Below are 21,511 nucleotides of genomic sequence, written 5' to 3'. Positions count from 1 at the left end.
GTTCAACATTGGAAGAGGCTGCCCAGGGGAGTGGTTGAGTCCCCATCCCTGGAAGTATTTAAAAGACGTGTAGATGAGGCGCTTAGGGACATGGTTTAGTGGGCATGGTGGTGTTGGGTTGATGGTTGGACTCGATGATCTTGGAGGTCTCTTCCAACCTTAATGATTCTATGATTCTATGATTCTATGATAAATACCTGAAGGGAGGGTGCAAAGAAGACAGAGCCAGGCTTTTCTCAATGGCACCTGGTGACAGAGGCAATGGGCATAAACTGAAACACAGGAGGTCCTGTCTGAACATCATGGAACTTTTTTTTTACAGTGAGGGTGGCCGAGCACTGGAACAAGTTGCCCAGGGAGGTTGTAGAGTGTCTCTCCTTGGAGATATTCAAAAGCCATCTGCACATGATCCTAGGCAATCAGCTCTAGATGACCCTGTTTGAGCAAGAGGGCTGGACCAGATGACCTCCAGAGGTTCCTTCCAGCCTCAACCATTCTGTGGTTCTGTGATTCTATGACTACAAGGCTCCCTGATCTGTTTACTGTATTTGTTATTGCTATAGTAGGGACCTAATTCTTTCCATGCATTTTATATGGAATTTCAAATGTATATTTACCATGGTGGAGAGTATATAAGGAAGATCTGGTTTTCCATGAGTTACCATTTTCTGCTTGCTTACTCTATTTCTAGAAACTCATGCTTTTTCACCAGATCAGTGTGATTCCTTCTGACTGACCATCCTGCTTCTCAGATGCAGTGGACTGGTTGCATTCTAACAAAAGGTGTATTCAAGAGCTAAATACAAACCATTCCACTGAGGAAAATCAAATAAGGACAGCATGAAAGACTGTCATGGAAGGCAGTGACTAAGAGACCTATCAATCTCAGCATAAGCTTTTCCTTTAATGTTATGAGGATTAATGAGATTCCTGGATATAGAAAAATAGGAGTAAAATTTATACACTGGGAAATGCTCCTACTCTGGTCATTTTATAACAAAGCTCTTGTACCCACTGGAATACCATGCTGTGTCTAGTTTTGATGCCCATTCTTTAAAGGAAATATGGAATATCAGAATGATTTATAAATATTATGAAAGAAAAGGTCCTTGGACTAGAAAATAAATCTTATGATATAAGTCTTAAAAAGTTTGACTGTACCAAAGAGAACTTCAGGAGGCGACTCAATCACTAAACAAAGGAACACATGGCAAAAAATATTAGCAAACAGAAGTTCTTCACGGCAGATGACAAACACGTAACAAGATCCAGGGGCTGAAAAATAAAATTAGACAAATTCAACCTTGAAATAAGATGTAATTTCCTAGCTGTGAGGTAATTAGATATTAAATAGAGTGCTAGGGAGCTGGTGTTACTTTCAGCTGAAATCTTCCTAGGAGAGATTAGATTTCTTTATTGAAGAGTAAGTTTTACTCCAGTTTGGGAAATAAAATGCTTAAAGGTGCAAAGGGTTTGGGTCCTTGGTTGTGATCATCCCCTGGTCTTCAGCTGTGTATGTCTGTACCTGTGAATCAGATATTCACTGATTTGCATAAATGTAATTACTGTAAATAAATTTCCTGTTTAAAGGTTTCTTCTATTTGTTGGCAAGTTTGAGAAATCATCTTTCTCTTGATGCAAAGTTGGTCAAATAAATCTTATTTTATTTTCTCCATCCTCTTTCATATCAGAGACTAGTCACTATCAGAGAGAAAACATTTGCCAGAGGTAACTAATATATGAGATTAGGTAAACAATCCTGTTTCTCAGAAACCTAATCTTGCTTGCATACTAAAGCTCATGTTAATCAGTTAGTTTATGGTTATGAAGGGATCTTCGTGATTAAGAAGTTGTCTGCAACAGAGAATTTGTATTGCAGGTTAGGATCATTTTGGCACATCTCGCATAAATGAAACCCTATCACGGAAACATTCTGGAGGATTGGTGGCACCAACCTTCATTTGGTTAATCGACAGCATACAGCTGCTATTTTTTTCTAAAAAGAATATAAAGTGGTTGGTCAAATGTGAACACATTAGGGACCTTGATATATAGGAGGTCAATGGGACTTTGATATATAGAACATCAGCTGATCTAAAATGCATTGTAATGAAGTTTTATGAACTATGAACACATAGCTTAAAATTTAGACTCAGTCTGATGTACAAATTATATTGCTTGAGTGGATTAAAGGTTTAAAATATAAATACACTGAAGACCCAACATTAGTACAATGATTCTATATATTGTGTATTAAAAGAATAAAAATGCACAGATTGTTTGATAGAAAAATTATGCAGAAGCTATCAAAGTAATAATGGAAAAATGCCTGATTCCATTAATTAGAATATTATCTTTTATTTTACTTTATTTTGGATAACAAGAAAAGACAGAAACAATAATTGGAAAAAAAAGAGTGGAAATTAAAGGATAATTGCTCTAGATTTAAGCAAGGATTTTTTGAATCTGCTAAGAAATTCTTTTGAAATGAACTTTTGACTCTTTAAAAGACTGTAAAATTATGCTAGAAATATTTTACTGGGTTTGATCCAAAATATAGTGAAGCCTTTACAGATATCTTATGTATTGATATTGACTTTTAATGGGTAACTGTTGGTTTACCATAGTTTTAAATGATGGCAAGCATGCACTTCACAGTGTGCTAATTTTAGTTCACAAGCTTGCTGCCACTAGGCCCTCAGGCTTACTCTTCATCTGGAGTTTGAAGTGTTCTGTTAGCACTGTTATAAACAATCTGAAAAAAGTAAAAAACATCAAAGCACTCAAGTGGCTGAAAACATAACTGCATAAAAGAGCTACTCATATATTATCAATGAGACCTTTTTAAACAAGTATTTTTTTTTTCTTTATATTATCGATTTGGGGCTATTGAGGCAAACTTGCATATTATCACATAGGAAACAGTGCAAGAGAAGAGGAAATGGTGTACTTAAATTGGTACAGAACTGCGTTCCTTCACCTCACAGAGGTGTGAGGTAGAAAATCTGGAATTACTCATTACAAAAACTACAGGGATTACTCCGAACACAGGATTTAAACACAGTTATCTAAACAATAGTTTACATACCATTTCTAGGTTGCAAAAGTGAAGAGGGTAGCAAATTGTTTTATCAGGAACTGTAAGCTCCTTCTGTTCAGTCCCTCTAAAGTGAGAGCAGAAGGAAAGAGAAAAGCTGAAATTAGTCCCTCTGATGTTTACAATAGGAACTTCTGACCACCTTTAATTTGTGTCAGAATCTCTTTTTTTTTTAGTGAACACTTGAAACCTGTAAAGTAGATTGCCTTTCTTCCATCATCGAGGAATTGAGCTGCATCCTTATCCAGGGAGTCTCACAACAAGAAATAAAGGATGGCAAGGCATAATGGAGAGGAAGGGATGTACCCTGAAAAAGATTGGGAACTATCTAACAGAAATATATAAAAACTACATTGAATTTAAAAACATGGATAAGTCGGAAAAACATGAATTTTAACCTGGAAGCATTCGCCATTATTATAATGTCTTTAAGTGATGAAGACAGCGTATCTCAAATGAGATATTCTCATTTTGAGAAAGAAAGAGGGAAGAAAAATGGATACCAAAAAATTTGTTGAAATTCCAGACTGTCACTGTCAGGTAAGTACGCTGAAGGCGGCAGAAGGAGGACTGGGCTTGTTTCTAATTCCTTGAAAGGAACTAGGAGATCAGAAATATTCTGAATCTTAAATACAAATTTTATGGTACATCTCCCAGGATTTAAAAACTTAGGAATACCCTCTCTTTCCTTCTCTGTCCCCTATCAGCATGACATCTTCAGTTTAGTGTATTGACAGTAATAGCTACAGAACAGTAAAAGTTACCTCATCAAAAGCAACAAGGGAGAAATGTGCCTGACCTAAATGTGATAGACAGCTAAGAGACTGCATAAATTCTAGACCTAAAAAAACACAGCAACGATCTATGAACACAGGTGATAAAACCCAACAGCATGGTGTAACCACATCCACAGCAAGGAAAGACAAAAGGAGTACCAAGCAGCAAATATATCCCACCTCTGGTGGCAGCTGTGGGGGCTGACAGCCAGGAAGGAGGAATGCAAGGGGTGTCACTTAGAGATGCTCACCCTTACAGATATTTAAATCTTCCTTTCCATTTGAAAATCCCTGGTCCTGTCCTACTGAAACAAATTGCCCCTTATCTGCAGGTAAGTATGTGAAGAAGTTTATAAGCTTCCTTACATTTATGGGTTGTACCCAGAACTGACTGGAAAGGGAAGCCCTTTCAAATCAACCAATCACTGTGGATAAGGTTATTTCATAGCCAAGGTGTACACTCAGCTCAAAGAGACACCACCTAACAGCTAAGCACTCAACTGAGCTATGTGACCTTAGGATTATAAGGAAAGGTTGTGCTTCTCCAAAGAGAAATGGTAATAGAGTTGCTCTCAGGAGGAAGCTGATAAAAGTGTGCTAGAGAACTAATAAAGCAGTGCTGTGCAGAGACTTTCTGTTGTAGAAATCACCCTTAAAAAAATTCTTTTTTTGGAAAGTCTGAAGAGAATATAGCTGTGTATTCTCATTGCAATAATTTCATGAAAGGAAAATGTAGGGTGGGTCTCAAGGGCTATTCAATCATGACTTTTTTTCATATGTACTGAAATTGTCACACTTGGTGTAAGCTCATAAAATAATGTATACATTTGGGAATGATGGTGCATTGTACTTGGGATGTAGGTTATTTGGCTGTATCTCAGAGGGATCAAATGACAATTAAAGAATCCCTTGAGCATCTAAACATCTCAGCTTGGAGCTTTCTCTTAAATTTTCTTTATACACAAGGACCAGTCTGAGCCTGAATTATTTACACTGGATAGGGAAACAACAGGAAGGATATACAAGAAGTCTTTGTATACACATGGATTCTTGAACTGCACAGGGGAACCTTACTGGGAAGACTATATTCACTCGAAGAGAGTTCATTATCATGAAGATGACAGAAAATGGATCAAATAGGTGTGCATCCGCTTACAAAGAGAAGTTGTTTTAACTCTGAGGTCAAATAGTTGCTGATCTCAAGCGCCATACAAAGCTCTGAGAAATTAAAATGGGCAGCAAGTATACATTGCTGCAACGAGGCCTTATTTTAGCTGATTGAATGCTGTCTTCAAAAATGAGTCTTCCCAAGACAAATACCCACTCACCCTAAGGAGTCTTAGTCTGATCAACAATAGGACATATACACACCGTCTTCCCCAATAACTGATGTCTACACTGACCCCCCGAAGGAAAATTTAACTACTAAATACCTTTATGGACTGGGAGAGACTTAACATCTTTATGGACCCTGGAGACTTAACATCTTGCTTTAAATCTAAAACCTCTCTTCCTGTTTGTATGTGCATTTTGGCCAGCTATATATTGCCTCAAGGTCTCTGAAGTCATTATTTTACAAAAGAGATTTTCTGGTTAAGCAAAGATTTCTCAGCATCCACGTAAAACCAATTTACAAGAAATTCTTCTGTTTTTTCTTGGAAGTAAAGTAGTAACATTTGAATTGTACATTTGTCCCATAGGTCTTAACTGTTAGAAGTTGCTGAATCTGGTACCCCAACAGAGGCAAGGCTGCCGCAGCTCCATGTCCCCAGGTCCAGCTAGGAGTGAAGCTGAGTGTGTGTTCCCAAGAGGCACAAGTACACATACACACAGTACATATACACATGGTTAGCTAAACAGATCAACACAGACAGAACACACAGCACTTGCTCAAATGCAGACAGCACCAACAGCTTCATGCTCTTTCCTTCTCTCAGGCATAAAAGCCTATTAGCTGAATATATGTACATATATATAAATATATACAACATGGATGCCTTCAGTAACTGGACTTAGAGACCTAGCAGCTGGCCCCTGGATCCCCTGGTCTCCCAGTTGCATGGACACATGTAAACAGGTCTCTCCAGTACCTGGCCCAGACCTATGGCCGCACCAGCAGCTGAACCCCAGACCCCACGGAGTCCCCAGTCACTGGCTTGAACCTCCTGGTCCCTCCAGTAACCAACAAGCAGACCTTCTGCTCTCTCCAGCACCCAGCCCAGAATTAGGGCACCTCCAATACCTGACTCCCAAGTCTCTTATCCTGCTTGCTGGATACTCCAGTCTGATGTTTCATAGTGCTCACACACTGACGTAGGCACACACACCATGCGCACACCCCCTGGTCTCTGCAGTTGCTGACCCCCAGACACATGACCCCTCTGACCCACACTCCCATGCTGGCACTCAGACACACACACACGCGCGCACGCACACACAGAACAGAGAGTCCCTCACCCAGGAAATTACTTAGAAATGGAGTTTAATAAGACGAGAGGACAGACCATGCTGATCAGGCTCAGGGCACAGCCAGACTCACGTACTGACCAGCAACTGTTGACATGTGACCAGCACCTTTTATCCCCTTTTCCCTCTATTTTACTATGCCTGTTGCTTCCCAAATGACCTCGATCCCCCCCTTTCTCCACCTTCAGTTTCTCCCCTAAACATCCCATGACCAGTCTTGTTCAATCGTCTCCCAGTGCTGTTCCCTGTACCCCTAGGCAGTGACCCCCCACAGCCTGTGAGATGCCTTTGAAAGCTGTCCCTGCTGACTCCTGATGTGGGGTGTCCCCCAGCCCCTGGGGCTGAGGCTGCCCTAGGATAGCCCTGAGGGTCCAGGGCAGGGCTTCATATCTCTCACTGGGGCATTGGGATGCCCCTGCCCACCACTGGGACTGTGTTTTCCTTCACGTGTGTGGAGACAAGCCTTTTATCACATAACATTAACCATGATGATGGGACCAGTGACCCATTTGTTAAGGTCCGTAAATAACATGGTTAAGAAAAAAAAATGCTCTTTTACTCTTATGGTATCTGACTTGCTCTGGATTCAGGATAGATTGTTAGTTGGCATATTATAATTAACATTCCTTTGCCTGCTATGTATTTTTTTTCCTAATAAGTATAATAAAATAATTGAACATTCTATCTTTGAGTAGTTTTAGGGATTTCATTCAAATGTCCTTTTTTCTTTATACTATAAAGTTAAGACAGTATTTCTAGTATGTTTTTTTATTATATTGTTTCTTACATTTGTTTTTCAGTAGTCTAGAGATTAAAGCACACACTAGAATTAAGATGTGGTCACAAAACTGAGACTACAAAAGAATCTTCTAAGTTTTGGGGAGGCTGAAATCAGATCTGAATATTCTTATTAGCTGCAGAAAAGTATTTGTGTACAAGAAGGTATTTTTACACAGGCTGTTTCTTCTCAATGAAGCTGATACACTCTGTGTCACATTTCCACTTCAGAAATGCCTATACATATAAAAGATTGGTAATGGCACCATCTCTGTCTCTGCAAAGCCTATAATGTTCCCAGAATAAAGGCTTCACCTCCACCCCAAAGAGAAAGATTTATTTCGAGTTTCTGAATATGGTACATATGGAGAACAAAGTTGTATGTCTTTAAGAGTATGCATTTCAGATTATTTAGCATTTCCATAGGATGATTTATAATCTGCCCATTGGGAGACAACACTGCCATTATATATGTCAAGACACCCACACACACTGACAAGGACCACTTGACAGCTGTGTCAGATACAGAAAGTTCTTTCCTCCCATAGTAGTGTATGAAAAACATTGTGCAACATTCCCAGTACAATAAATCAATTAACATTCATCTGAAAAATATGTAATTCTAGCAATACACAAACTGAGAGAATAGATCGGGTCAAAGGTTCAGCGACAAACACACTATTGAATGGTCACCACTACAAACTAATTCAAAGGAAGTTGCAAGAAACTAAAATTATCAGTTATGGAATAACATGCTCCCAAGAAATTTTAAGGTTTACATAACTATGAAGTTGAGCTGTAAAATATGAGCAAAATATTCAAAATAAAAGGAGGTTTTAAAATTGCTCACTTTCTGTTTGTTTGAAAAACAAATCCAGTATTTCAATTAAAATTAAATTATAATCAGGTTTCTTCATGTATTTATTTGAAAAGTTTACTAAATAGTACTTTTGTTTTTCTATCATTGGGAGAGGGTAGAGGGGAAGACAGAGTCCAGTGCAGTAATGTTAATATAGACACCTGTTTCTGAAAGTCCAGCAAGTGCAAGTTGAACCTACTCATCTATTAGGATCAGCAAAATCCTTGCATGCATTTCACTGAAATGCATTTATCAGATTTTAGCTGCATAAAATCATGGTTCATGCAGTTCTTATTAAAGATGCATATTTTCCACCAGCTGAGAAGATTAAAAGGAGAGAATTGTGCAAAAATACTTCAGCATAAGATTTCACTTTTTTGTAGGACCACGGAGAATCTAAACAAAACCATTACCACTTAAATCTTCCCCTAAATCACCATTACCTTTTTCTCCAACATTAATAGCATAGTATCAATTAACAATGGATTGAATTAGGAATTGTTCTTTGGCTTCATTATCAAGTTGAGACAGTTTTTAATTCAGTTTCTGTTTCTCTGTTACGTGGCAAAGACTTAAAAAGGCTCACAATAAACTCTTTAAGATAATGAACCTGAAGTACTGAAGCAGCTCTTGCCTGCAATCATGTTTATGATACTTGGAGGCATAAATTCCTAAAAATTGCTTGATCTCTTCTATTTTGATTGTCCCTCAGTATAACACATTCAGGATTCACCATTAAGACGTTATTATTTACCAGTTGTTACCATGGAGTTACTATAGTTACTTTTTGTTCATGAACTGCTACAGGAAAAAAAACCCAAACTCTCTCAGAAAAACTCCCCCCCAAAAAACCAAAACAAATTCTTTCAAAAAAACTCCCCCCCAAAACCCAGCCACAAAGACAACTTACATATTGCAGGAACTGATGTGAGGAAATGTTGGGTTTTTAACAGTGATGTTAAATGTTGTCTTTTTAAACAATATTTAGTGACTACCACAAGTCTATGTTGGATTAGACCCTGTGTGTGGTGCTATGCAGGGGCACTCTGAGGAGTGCTCTTGAGTCACCTTCCTTCTGGCACTTCCCAAAGCAGTAGTAAGAACTAAAAAAGCGGTGTTTTCCGTTCACTACCACTTTCTAACATTCATCTAATAAGCACGGACAATTGATTTCCTCTTTTTTTTTTTTTTTTTATGATACTCACTCTAGATCTTAAACAACAGGAGCACAATGTCATCAATCAAATTGATTTTCTGGCTGTATAATTATTAGGTAATAGTTACTACTTGTGTGGTTTTTCAACCACTTTCTTTATCCATCACATCTCTTTTTTTTCATTGTCAATTTGTTTTTGCTTTACAACACGCACAAAAAGAATCTTCTTCCAGACCATCCTGTTTGTGGACAACTCTAGCTATTCCTGGTGAGGATTTTGGAAGTCAGTGTGTTGGGCGTGGGACTCTCTTGCTCAGCTAGAAAAGGAAGCAATGCCTCAGCCATTTTCCTTACCACTAACACTGCTGTCGGTGGACTGTGCCACTGAATTAATCAATACATATTTAATGCTGTGTACACTCCACAGTGGGCTATCAGCAGTCTGAACCTGAGGTGCAAGCTGATGACTTGGCAGATTTCCCCTTTGCTCCCATGTTAGTCTGTCAGCCCTCTTATTCAAAAAGAGATACTAATAAATTATACTACTACTGACAGCTGCTTCTGCCTACTGCTAGGCATGTCAGGCTCTGTTATATCATTGACAGATAAAAGAACTCTACATTTTTCCAAATAGTTTCTTCCAAATAGAAACCAACCACCGCCACCCACTCATCCTTCCTGATTTCTCATCACCCTCCCCTTTGCAAACTGGGCAAGTGGGCAGAAATGCAAGGCAGTGCAATGACAGCTATGTTGAAGCAGGCCCTTTTTGAATCATTTAATGCTGTGGGGAAAAATAAAATGTGTCATTCTTATAAAATGGTGAATTTTGGAACAAGACTGGCTGTCATTTAAGCCTCTGGAAAGACAGGCAGGAGTGTGCATGTGCATGTATGTGCACGTGGCTTTGTGTATGTATGTGTGAGAGAGAAAAAGTGGGCACAATACAAACATGAGGGGAAAAACATCATGCTTTACAAAATATCATTCTTCAGGAGGACTAATACATTTAGTGAAAAATTACTTCAGTGCAAAAAGGAGAAAATTCATACTTCTTTGTATAAACCTTCTCAAAAACATAATAATAATGCATCACTACAGTTGACAACTGCTTCTTTTTCTTCTTTAGGCACTTCAAATTTTTTTATATCAAAAAGTGAGTGGAACAGCTAATATTTAAAGTGTCTATTTTTCTTGAAAATCAGCCTAAATAATCCTAGCCAGGAATTCCCCAAATGGAGCAATTTTTCACTGGAAAATATTGATTTGTCGAACAGAAATGTGTTGTGAGAATGTTTTGGAGTCCATTAACTTCTGTAAAAGTAAAAACTGTAAACAAACATATCCTGCTTTCCTTGATGTTTTCCGGGCAGCTTTCTTGGGATGCTAGGCCCAAGTTTCTTGGTCTCCTCCCTACAGGTGCCTTCCAGGTCCTCTGGCTCTTGATAAGCCAGCCTGAGAATTTTCTAGCCCAAGGGAAAGGTGGGTGGGTAGGAGGGCTAGAGTCACGGGAGATATGAGTGCAGGTGTCTGATGCTGTGGAACAGACCTACAGCACCTGAAGTGTGCTGAGGTCTCAAGAGTCCTGCTGTTTCTGTGGTACTATCTCATGGTGCAACTTACTTAACTCATGGTGCTCTTTATGATTTAGTAATTACTCTCCTTACTTATTAATTGCTTTTATTTTATGAAATCTTCTTTATTTTCCTCCTCCTACTTGAATTTCCTACTATCCTGGTATTCTTTCATTCAGTTAGATGCAAAACAGATGGTTGGATTAATTTTTCTTTCCTTTCCGTGTCTATGTTCTTGCTCTTATGATTTAGATTCCCTGCTTTGCTTGAGGGGAAGGTAGATATTAAGAACAGCCTCAGCCAGTTAATAACTTCTGTCTTGATTTTTAGTTTCGCATACCCTTTGACAATGTGATTCATCTCCTAGGAGACAGTGAGCACTAGCAAGAAAACAAAGTGTACCTGTTCGAAAGCTGGTACTAGAAAAACTCTTGTATGTTTTGTTCATATGAACAGTAGCTACAAAGCAGGAAAGGTCTATCTCATTTGTGTTTCATCACCTAAAAAAGAAAAAAGAGGCCACTTCCTGTGAGAAATGACAATATCAAATGTTAGTGATATCAGGGATTTTGAATCAGACTTTTTCTTTTCTTTCTTTTTTTCTAAATGAACATTTTGTGTTAGTCAATACACTCGTGGTGTTAGTGAACACCAAGTTCTGCTAAATATAAAATTTTCAAGCATTTTGAGAATATTTTTAAGTTAAAGCACAAAAAATATATTGAAAATGAAGAAAATTAAAAAAGGAATTCTGATAGCACAAACTTCTGGGCAAAAAAAATATTTCTGAAATAGATAATTTTTATTAAAATACTTTATTAAAAAAATCATAGAGTTGTTACTGATATTCATGTCTTTTTTTTCATTTGCTTAAAGTTGCAACAGGAATCCTAGAATGAAAATACAGAGTTATACCCCATTGCTTATTTCTCTGTTTCTTTCAGTATCTGGCTAGCAGATATTGACCAGACACCTCATTGCCAAGGAGTTTGTTTAAAATGACATTAGGACAACATTTTGGTCTCATGATTAGTCCACAAAGCATTTGCACTCCTACAACATTAATGTTTCTGTAAATAAGAAACTGGGGGTTCACTGCTTGTGAAGTAGTTAGCAGCTGAAAAAAATGCCCCCAAATTTTATCACTACAAAACTTACTTAAACTTTGTGGATCATTGTTCTGTGATTTTTGTTATCTAAACAGCAGAGTAATGAATAACAATTAGAGAAAATTATGTTCAAATAAGGAAAAAAAAATCACATTCTTTTAGTAATCAGGAAGCTTTGTTCATGTAAGAAAATATGGTACAATTCTTTCTTAGATGGAATCAAACATGTTATGAAACATTAAATATTTTAGCGGGGAGTTTTTAGTCAGAAACGTATGTCAACCACAGAGGTCTACATAGATGTGTAATAAGGAAAAATTATGGTTATTATGTTCTCATGTACATCACAAAGTAATAACTTAAAATTACAAGGTTGCATGGGGACAATTTGTTCCTGTAGTATAATATAAAAGTTTACTCTCAAGAAATTAAAATCTTCTTTATGTCTTTTCCCTTCATAAGATACTGCAACTTAAATTGAAGATTCATTTATTGGTGTATTTTATAGCTGCCTTCTCAAAGACTCAAATATTTTGGCAAGTACTTGAACATATTGAGCAAATTCATTGCTATATGTAGAAAATACATAAAGATGTGATGTGGCATACTGTGAGGACTATGGCATAAGTTCTGTACTGGTTTCTAACTACAACATCTCACCATTTCAGAGTAAGCATTAGAATAGTAATAAGCACAGTAGTCCATAGCTTTCAGAATGGACTTGTGTAAAAGGTTACAGAAAATGCAGAAGTGTTTACAGTGGCATTTTTAAGACTTTGCCACTCTTCACAATCACTGAAGACAATAGCAAAATATTAGAAAGTATAGTAAAAAATCTATTGTAATCTTTGACATTTTAAATATTAGATGATGCAACTTTACAGTTCTGCATAATACAGGTTGAAGAATGTAAAACAATTCTTTTCTTTGAACTATATAAAAGAATCCTCGACCTTGATTTAGAAATTTAGAAATATGAAGAATATTCTATGGCCAGCTATTTTACTGGTCCACTGAAGTCATTTAAAATATGACTCTGTTTTTAGTCTGAGATTATCTACTTCCTGCTCGCAAATCTTCAATCTTGGTGTGATGGACTGTTTGACTTCTCAGCAGAGTGGTGTATCACTTCTTTAACACCACTAACAATCAAGAGGGACGACAGGTTGTGCCCAGTCCCCAGGGACTGACTGAGCCTGCTTAACAGGGAAATGTTTCCAGACTGCATTGCGTTTCTGAGAGGTCATTAGAGAGAGAATCACAGCAAGAAGTTGATAGTCTCTAGCTCACATGAAGTCCAAGAGACTCTGAAAGAAACAGTTAGCAGCCAGCTAGGTTTCATCTTAAGGACCAGAGGGAGCTGCAGAGACTCTTCTGAAACCTAGAAGGCTCCTTATCTGACTGAGAAAAGGACCTGCAGGGGTGCAGAAGAGCTGTTTACAGACATTTTCTGTTTCCTACCTGTCACTCTTTAAAATTTAAAAATTCAATTTTTTTTTTTTTAATCCTTTTGGTCTTTTAGTCATATTTATGCATATTATACCTTCCTTCAATATAACTTCCAGGAAAATTCACTTGTACAGGCCTGGACTGCTGAGTGTATACCTAGGAAACCTTCCTTATAAGAGTTTTATGGCAAATAAAAACACTAACAGGATGATCAACGTATTTTCTCTTTTATAAACTGTGTAGGTTAAGATCCTTAAGACCTTTTATCACAAAGCATATTTTCTAATTTCTCAGTGATCTGATGGCTATATCTGAACCTGCTCCAATTTCTCAACATACTACACACATTATGGACACTAGACCTGGATGGAAACTGGTCATACTTACAGAAGTACAGAAGTAATTTTAATTTCTTACTGCAACTAATAGTTTCTATAAGGATTAAACTGCTGTTCTTGGCCATAATACTGAATAAGGAGTAACATGTTTAGTTAGTTGGCTTCAAAGACTGCCAAGTTCTTTTCAGAGTCTATAACTCACTGGTAAAGCTGTAAGTACACAGGTAGGTACTACACATTCTCCAATTATGTTCTGCATTCTTTTTCTTAGGTTGTGGCTTTCTATTTGGCTGAACTGAAATTCATTTTGCTTGCTTCAGTTCACGCAAACAAGCAATCCCTATCTTTGTGTATCAGAACTAACAAAGAAAGGAAAAACAATATATCCTTAGGGAAAACTAACTTCTGCCTGGGAGAAGAACTCTAAATAAAGTTTAGTTAGATTTACGTTGTTTTTATCTTTCCAAGGTAAAGTTTGACACAATTTCCGGTATGTTTGTCCAGATATGATAACACATTATCTTCTATACAACATTAAAGTAAAGAACATCCCACAAAATCTGAAAAAGCATCAAATAATTCAACAACACAGTTGTAATATGTAAATCTTCTCACCAAACTCTTAAAATTCTATTAGACCCTCTTTTATGTATCTTCATAGAAAGTGTAAAATTCATGTAGTTGAGCTCTTTCTAACCCTAAAGCCACCATATAAAATTTATTTTCTTAAAGAAAAACACTATACATGAAAGGTTGTGTGGGGTCCAGGCAGTCATGTAACATAACTTCAAAATTTGGCAGAACAGTTTGGTGTGCACTGTTTAGTGTGACATCTGCTTTTCTCAACTACAAAGTATCTTTGTGGAATAAAAAAGAAAAACAAAAATTAAGCAATATTACAAAGTCGATTTAGGACTTTCAAATAACCTTTCGACATTCTTCAAAATGGTTTTCATATCCTTCAGTGGTAGAACAAGCTCCAGATCATTTAAATTTACTTTAACAATAAGATGTTGCTTAATGTAGAGGCTATTCCAGGAACGGAAAATTTCACTCCTACCCTTTTAACCTATCTCACAGACTTCACTGCCAGATTTCACAACTAGCCCACAATGGGTCCACCGTCTGCTTTGTGAAAAAGGCAGGGTCAAAACTTTAAGTGATTCATTGTGAAACAGCATTGCAAATATTTCACAACTATTCACAAATGTTTCACGATCCAGCTTCCATTTCTCAAAGGAATATTTTCTCAATTATTCAACTAGCATGAAAGAGAAAAGGGTTAAACTGATCTGAAAATTTTTAGAAACTTTTTTGTGTACGTCCAGGAATTTTCTTATGGTTTATATTTAGATAAATATAGCTCCCTCTGATATTATTCTAATGCCCATTCTGTGTCATACACAATCAGAAAATTTCAATTCATTTTAATAGACTAATATCAGTTAAAACCAGGAACATATTTTTTGTGTTTTGTTTAAGAATTATTTCCTTAGAGTCTTAAATGCCACCATCCTCTCTTTAGGCCTGTCTCTAGGTTTTTTTAGGTAGAATAACTTTGGATTCAGATGTTTGCAATTATCTGAATGAATTCTTCACTTTTTTAAAAGATTTCAGAACGAAACTGATCCTATAAATAGATAACTAACCAAGAGTCAATTATTTAATATATTTCATCCAGTTTTAGATTTAGCAATACCATCAAGGAGGATCTCAATGGGGTTTGTAATGACTTGAGGCCACATGCTGGGTTTGTCACTTATGCAGCTTTGATTCTTCTGCTCTCTTACTGCATTGACTTCCATGAGGCACTGAAGACAATTAAGGCTTGCTCATTTTTTAAAGTTCTCTCCAAATGCACCTAGAGTTAATCATATCTTTAATATATATTTTAACTGTGAAACTGTCTATGTGTGATGTTCTTGATTCTCTTCTCTCTGCAGTACTGGATAGTAAAAATTGTCTCTTTCAAACACAGAAATCCATTTTATACAGTCACGTGTTGTTGTTCATTGTTTCTTTTATAAACAAAATTTCACTGTTTAATATTATGTATCCTGGGAGTTATACTAAATCATACTTGATACCTTAATAAATGATCATTTTTCAACTTCCTTTTTCTCACTATAATATTTTTTATAAGTGTAAACTTCTGTTTGTATTAATACTTTTCTGTCCACTGTTTTGCCATTTCTCAGTATTTTTGAAAAGAGATATGTGTATTTTTCTGCCATTGTAATGCAGATAAAGTCAGTTAAATAAAATACAACCCTAGAATATGTACAGGATTTATCCCTTAATATTCTCTGTGGCAGCTAACCACAGTCAACATGAAGTATTTTCTGTTGCTAAGACTGTGTGAAAAAAGTTTGATATAAAAAAAGAGATCACTATGATAAAATAATGTCTTATTCCTTGTTGAATCCCTCTTGGATTTTGTTATTATTGGTAAGTAATTATGGTGACCACAGCTATCTTGTAGGTGTGGGAATGGGGAACAGTTAAGGTCTCTTGATATGCAGCCAGAAACCTGATTCGAGATTTGTCCTAAGGCCTACTGTCAAATGACATAAAGAGAAATCCAGTCTTTTACTTACATATCACTAATTTATTTCTATTATTTGCTTATTTATGTAAAGCCTTATGTTTTACTCTGACTAAATTTATTGACACACTAAGACTTTTTTTGGGCCATTTTCAGTGTTGATTTTTTTTTTTCCTCTGGAAAAATAAACAAGTTCCTGCCACTTTCTGACACACATCAATCATGGAACCTTGTGATTTGATTATTATGACCACTTTTCAATTTAAATTTCATTACAATATGTAAATTATTCTTGACGACTATTTTAAAATGGTCATGTGATTGCTATATGACATGGAAGTTTTTGCCTGTTAGAGCTGGATTCAGAGTGCCTTACTTACCTTGCATAACTCTCATATGCAATATGAAGCTGCTCCAATCAAGGAACATGCAGCCTTTGGTGAGACATCTTGTCCTCCTAAAAGGAACAATTAAATTCTCCACAAAGCAGACAGACTACAGAATGCAATGAGGCTCCGTGGAGTTCCTCAGTGACATCACGTGTACCTACATGAGTGTCTGTATCTCACCCCTGACTGTATAGGTAAGCATTAAGAAGTATTGCATGTCTTGAGAAAGTCTCTGTGATTGCTTATGTTTATATTAAAACAGCAGATCAAATTATAGTTATTTAAACAGTATAGCAAGTTGTAGTGACAGCATATATCAAACAATTATGAGGCAATGTCCAGTAAGTTTTATTGATTTTATTATGCAAAATCAACATACTATCAAGGCAATCAATGCATAATAAACTAATAAGAAAGGGATGAAGAATAATATAATATAATATAATAAGCTAGTGCAAGAAAAATGTTCAGGTCCAGGCATCATAACAAGTAAATACTGTAAAAAAAAAAGAGAGACAACTTATTTTCTTTATCTTCTTTTTTCTATACAGCCATCACCCCACAAGATTGTTTCCCAGATATACTGCGTTCGAAGTAACCACTAGACTCATTGTTTTACCTAATGGTATTCTTATAAACTTGTTCAAGGCTTTTGTTGTGGTTTAACCCCAGCCAGCAACTAAGCACCACACAGCCAGTCACTCAATTCCCCCTGGTGGGATGGGGGAGAGAATCAGAAGAGTAAAAGTGAGAAAACTCGTCGATTCAGATAAAGACAGTTTAATAGGTAAAGCAAAAGCTGTGCACGCAAGCAAAGCAAAACAAGGAATTCATTCACTCCTTCCCATCGGCAGGCAGGTGTTCAGCCATCTCCAGGAAAGCAGGGCTCCATCATGTGTAACAGTTACTTGGGAAGACAAACGCCATCACTCTGAACATCCCCCCCTTCCTTCTTCTTCCCCCAGCTTTACATGCTGAGCATGATGTCATATGGTATGGAATATTCCTTTTGTCAGTTGGGGTCAGCTGTCCCAGCTGTGTCCCCTCCCAGCTTCTTGTGCACCCCCAGCCTACTAACTGGTGGGGCGATGTGAGAAGAAGAAAAGACCTTGACTCCGTGTAAGCACTGCTCAGCACTACCGAAAACATCCCTGTGTTATCAACACTGTTTCCAGCACAAATCCAAAACATAGTCACATACAAGCTACTATGGAAAAAATTAACTCTATCCCAGTCAAAACTAGCACAGCTTACCAGACTTAGCAGTGTTTTATTATCCATGATTCTCCTATAAATAAGTGGTATTGCTAATTGGGCTAAGTGCAAATTGTAAATAACTTAATTAAAGACCATTTTATCATTTATCACCATCAGTAAGTTTGAACAAAACATTTCCATTTCCATGGAAGTTTATATCTGTATGTTATAAGTACTGTAGGGTTTCTATCTCATATTCTGCTGCCTTTTAATGTTTCTGAGAAATAGCTGAGAACTGCAAAGACAAATCTCTTTGTCTTTCTAAGGTTTGCGCATAAAGTTCCAAGCAATAATTTATTTACTTGATAGTCCATTGTTGTATGAAACATCATCTTGAAGTTCTGTTCTCTAAACTCAGCCTTCTACTGTTTGGAAATTAAGGTTAAATGTTCAGGTGATTTTTTCCTTTGCTTTTTTTTTTTTCTGTATTATGGCACTGTGACCATTTCACATATCAAGATTACATCCATTAGCACTGTTTTATAGCTCTGTCCGTATGGTAATCTGTGAAGTACAGCAAGAGAGAAAAATAGTAAGAGAAATCTCTTCTTCTGACACCAGTTGATTTATATGGAGTTGCACAGAAGTAAATCATCATGCCGCTTAGCCTATTCTCGTGATTAAATAAGTAATATGGATTGACTGTAGTAATAAGAGTACTCTAGGTTCATTCCAGATATTAAAGAAGGTAGAGTATCTGGAAAGACAAGCATTGAGAGATTGGGGAAGAAAATGATGCTTTACTCATTTCACTGTTGGCAGTATCCAGAAACACATATTTTATGAAAAACTTAACTATGAGCCAGGATGGTACTGTGGAGGCTGATGAGAAAGTTTGAACCAGTGATGTGAGCTACATCAGAAAAAGCATAAAATACTTTTGCAGATCAGATACAGATGAAAATCTGAATATAGTAAAAAGTTACAATACATCAGTACTGTGAAAGCAAAGAATAGATGGGTATAGAGAGTTAAATATAATGGCAGATTAGGGACTAGTAGAGAAGTTTTAATAGAAGATAGTATCATTCAAACTGACAAGCATAGGGACTTCTGATCATGATCATGAGGTGGAGATAAGTTCAACTTTAAACACAGGTGAGATAAGCAGCATGGCAATTTCCATTCAATTTTTGATGATGTGAATAGAAGATGATGATCGTATCTTCAGATTTCAACAGAGAAAAAGGCTTGCTCACTCCTCTCAGTCTGAGTAGTCTATTTTTTTAACCCGCTTCACTTTTAATCTATACAGACGAGAATGGAGTTTATATAAATTATCCCAATCATTCGTTGTACATTTCTCCAGTTTATCTATACAGGGAATGTTACAAAAAAACCCACAAAAACAAACAAACAAACAAACAAACAAAAAACCAAACCAAACCAAATCAGGAAGGGAGAGTAGTGTCATAGAAGGAATTTTAAAAGAGTTCCTCAAAGTCTTTAAGACCTTCCCTGACAATTCAATACAGTTGGAACTGCAGTAAGGTCTGCTGGAGAACCACTTCTTCAGAAGATACTGAAAATCTGTTCATGTAGCGCTACTTAATAAGTGAGACGTAAGACCTAGGGCTCTATAACACTTTTTTTTTTCTAATTTAAGAAGTTATGTAGGTAACAAGAAATAAAGCTTATTTGTGACATGAGTAGAAATTCTGTGTATGTTTTGTATATGCCTTGGAAAATCCTTATAGCCAGGATGGTCCCCTTTCCAGTAATATTTTTTGTCCTTCTCCTCCATGACACAGTGATTAAAATATAAGTATTGTTGCATATTTGAGTGCTGGTTAGCTTTACACAGAGAAATACATCCTATCAATTATGACAAATCTACCTCTGTCGCAGATGGAGTGAGACTGCACTTCACTCGTTAGAGAGAAGCAACAATACTTTATTGATAGAAAACAGTGAGTTGAAGTGTGAATTAATAAAGTTCAACGGTAAATGCGACAGTGAACAAGATTCAAGGGCAAGGTACACTTGATTATTTACTGCATAGAGGACAGGGTCAGACATTACTGTTAGGGAGACCCTCCCGTTGAGTCATGAGGTTCAGAAAGGACCCCCTTGCTTTCTAAACTTCTCAGAGAGGAGTTTAGGTGTGGCTGGATCCAATCTTAGTCCCAGTCTTGGTCAACGGTTTATGTCTAAAGGATTATATATGCGCAATCAATCCTTTCTATCACTTAGCTAAGATTTCAAAGTTTAGCATGCTATTAGTCACTTACCGAGTATCTGTCGTGGCAAGGAATCTCTCAACCTCGAGGAGTAACCTTGAGAGGCGTCCCTACTCAAGGGGAGATCCTGGCGCACAGCCCACTGCCATGCAGGAGAGCTCAAAGGGCTCTTGGGCTGCTCACTATTTATAGGGGTAAGATGATTGACTCATAGTCATATTTACATACTGATAACTGTGGTTAGGTAGCCGTATTTCTCACAATAACCAAGGGCTATTGTGTTGTTATCTGGCTCCAGAATCCACTTCGTTAATGGACGAAGTATCACCATCAGCATCCATTAACGACTGCCCCTGGTAGTTCTCACTTAGGCAGGGTTACAGGAGATAAAGGTCAGGTTGGGCGGGGGACCACACCGTCACAACCTCTCGGTGAAATTCACTATCATCTACAAAAGCAGACATATTCTAGATTATAGATACCTTCCCTTGATGAATACCATGTGATTTTTTTTTGGTTCTGACATCAATTTATTGTTTCATGTGTTATTGCTAGTATACTACATATAAAATTGTTCTTTATTTGAAATTATATGAATTTTAAGTTTTTACATTAGTGACATATTGCTATCAACTGTCTACCAACTCCGATTTATTTCTTGACCAGAAAAAATGGCATGAACTTAATGAAGTTCTAAACTATCCTTTTTTTCAAAAACATTTAATATGCGATATAGATGAAGAATAAAGTGACAAGATTTTATTGAGCATTATGAACTCAGCTAAAGGAAAAGGAAATTAAACACATCAAAAAGTAGCTGTCCACCTTGTTCTTGACCTGCTTTCTTCATACAGAGGATTTTCTATTGTCCTTTGTAAGAAAAGAAAAAAAAAAAAAAACCAAACAGCAGCACAGCTTATTGAACATACATGTATATAAAATAAATTCAATAAATTCAATTAATTTCTCCTTCCTTCTTCCATCTAATAATAGTCAAGGTAGACTTGAATGAAACTTGTTTCACAGTTCCTTTCAGTCTATGAATGGGCAGTAAGACAGCTGTTTGTTTGTTTTTTTTCTCCTAGAATCTGTAGTTTGCATTATTCCTGGCATACAAAATGTTTTTGTTTATTAGTCCAGGGAAAATAAAAAATATTTATTCTTTGGTCTATGAACATATTGCTGCATTTTCCTGAGTTTTTCCTTAAAGAGTTTGTTCTGCTGTCTTATGAATTCTGAGTTGAGTTAAAAAAAAAAAAAAAAAAAAGAGACAATTAAACCTCCACAGACAGTTCTATAGTTGAAAAATTCCTTTTAAAAACACATAAAGGGCAAACCAAGGTCTGGGTGTCTGCTATGGACTGCCTGGGCAGAATGAAGTGGATGAAGCCTTCTTCAGACAACTGGAAGAAGCCTTATGTTTGCAGGCCCTGGTCCTCATGGGGGACTTGGACCACTCTAATACCGGCTCAAAGGACAACACAGCAGGGCACACGCAGTCTAGGTTTCTGGTGTACATTGATGGCAAGTTCCTAATTC

The sequence above is a fragment of the Pygoscelis adeliae genome, unplaced genomic scaffold (genome assembly GCF_000699105.1).
Source record: "Pygoscelis adeliae isolate BGI_AS28 unplaced genomic scaffold, ASM69910v1 Scaffold57, whole genome shotgun sequence".
Lineage (NCBI taxonomy): Eukaryota > Metazoa > Chordata > Aves > Sphenisciformes > Spheniscidae > Pygoscelis > Pygoscelis adeliae.
The sequence above is the reverse complement of the archived record's forward strand: the minus strand, read 5'-3'. Positions refer to the sequence as shown.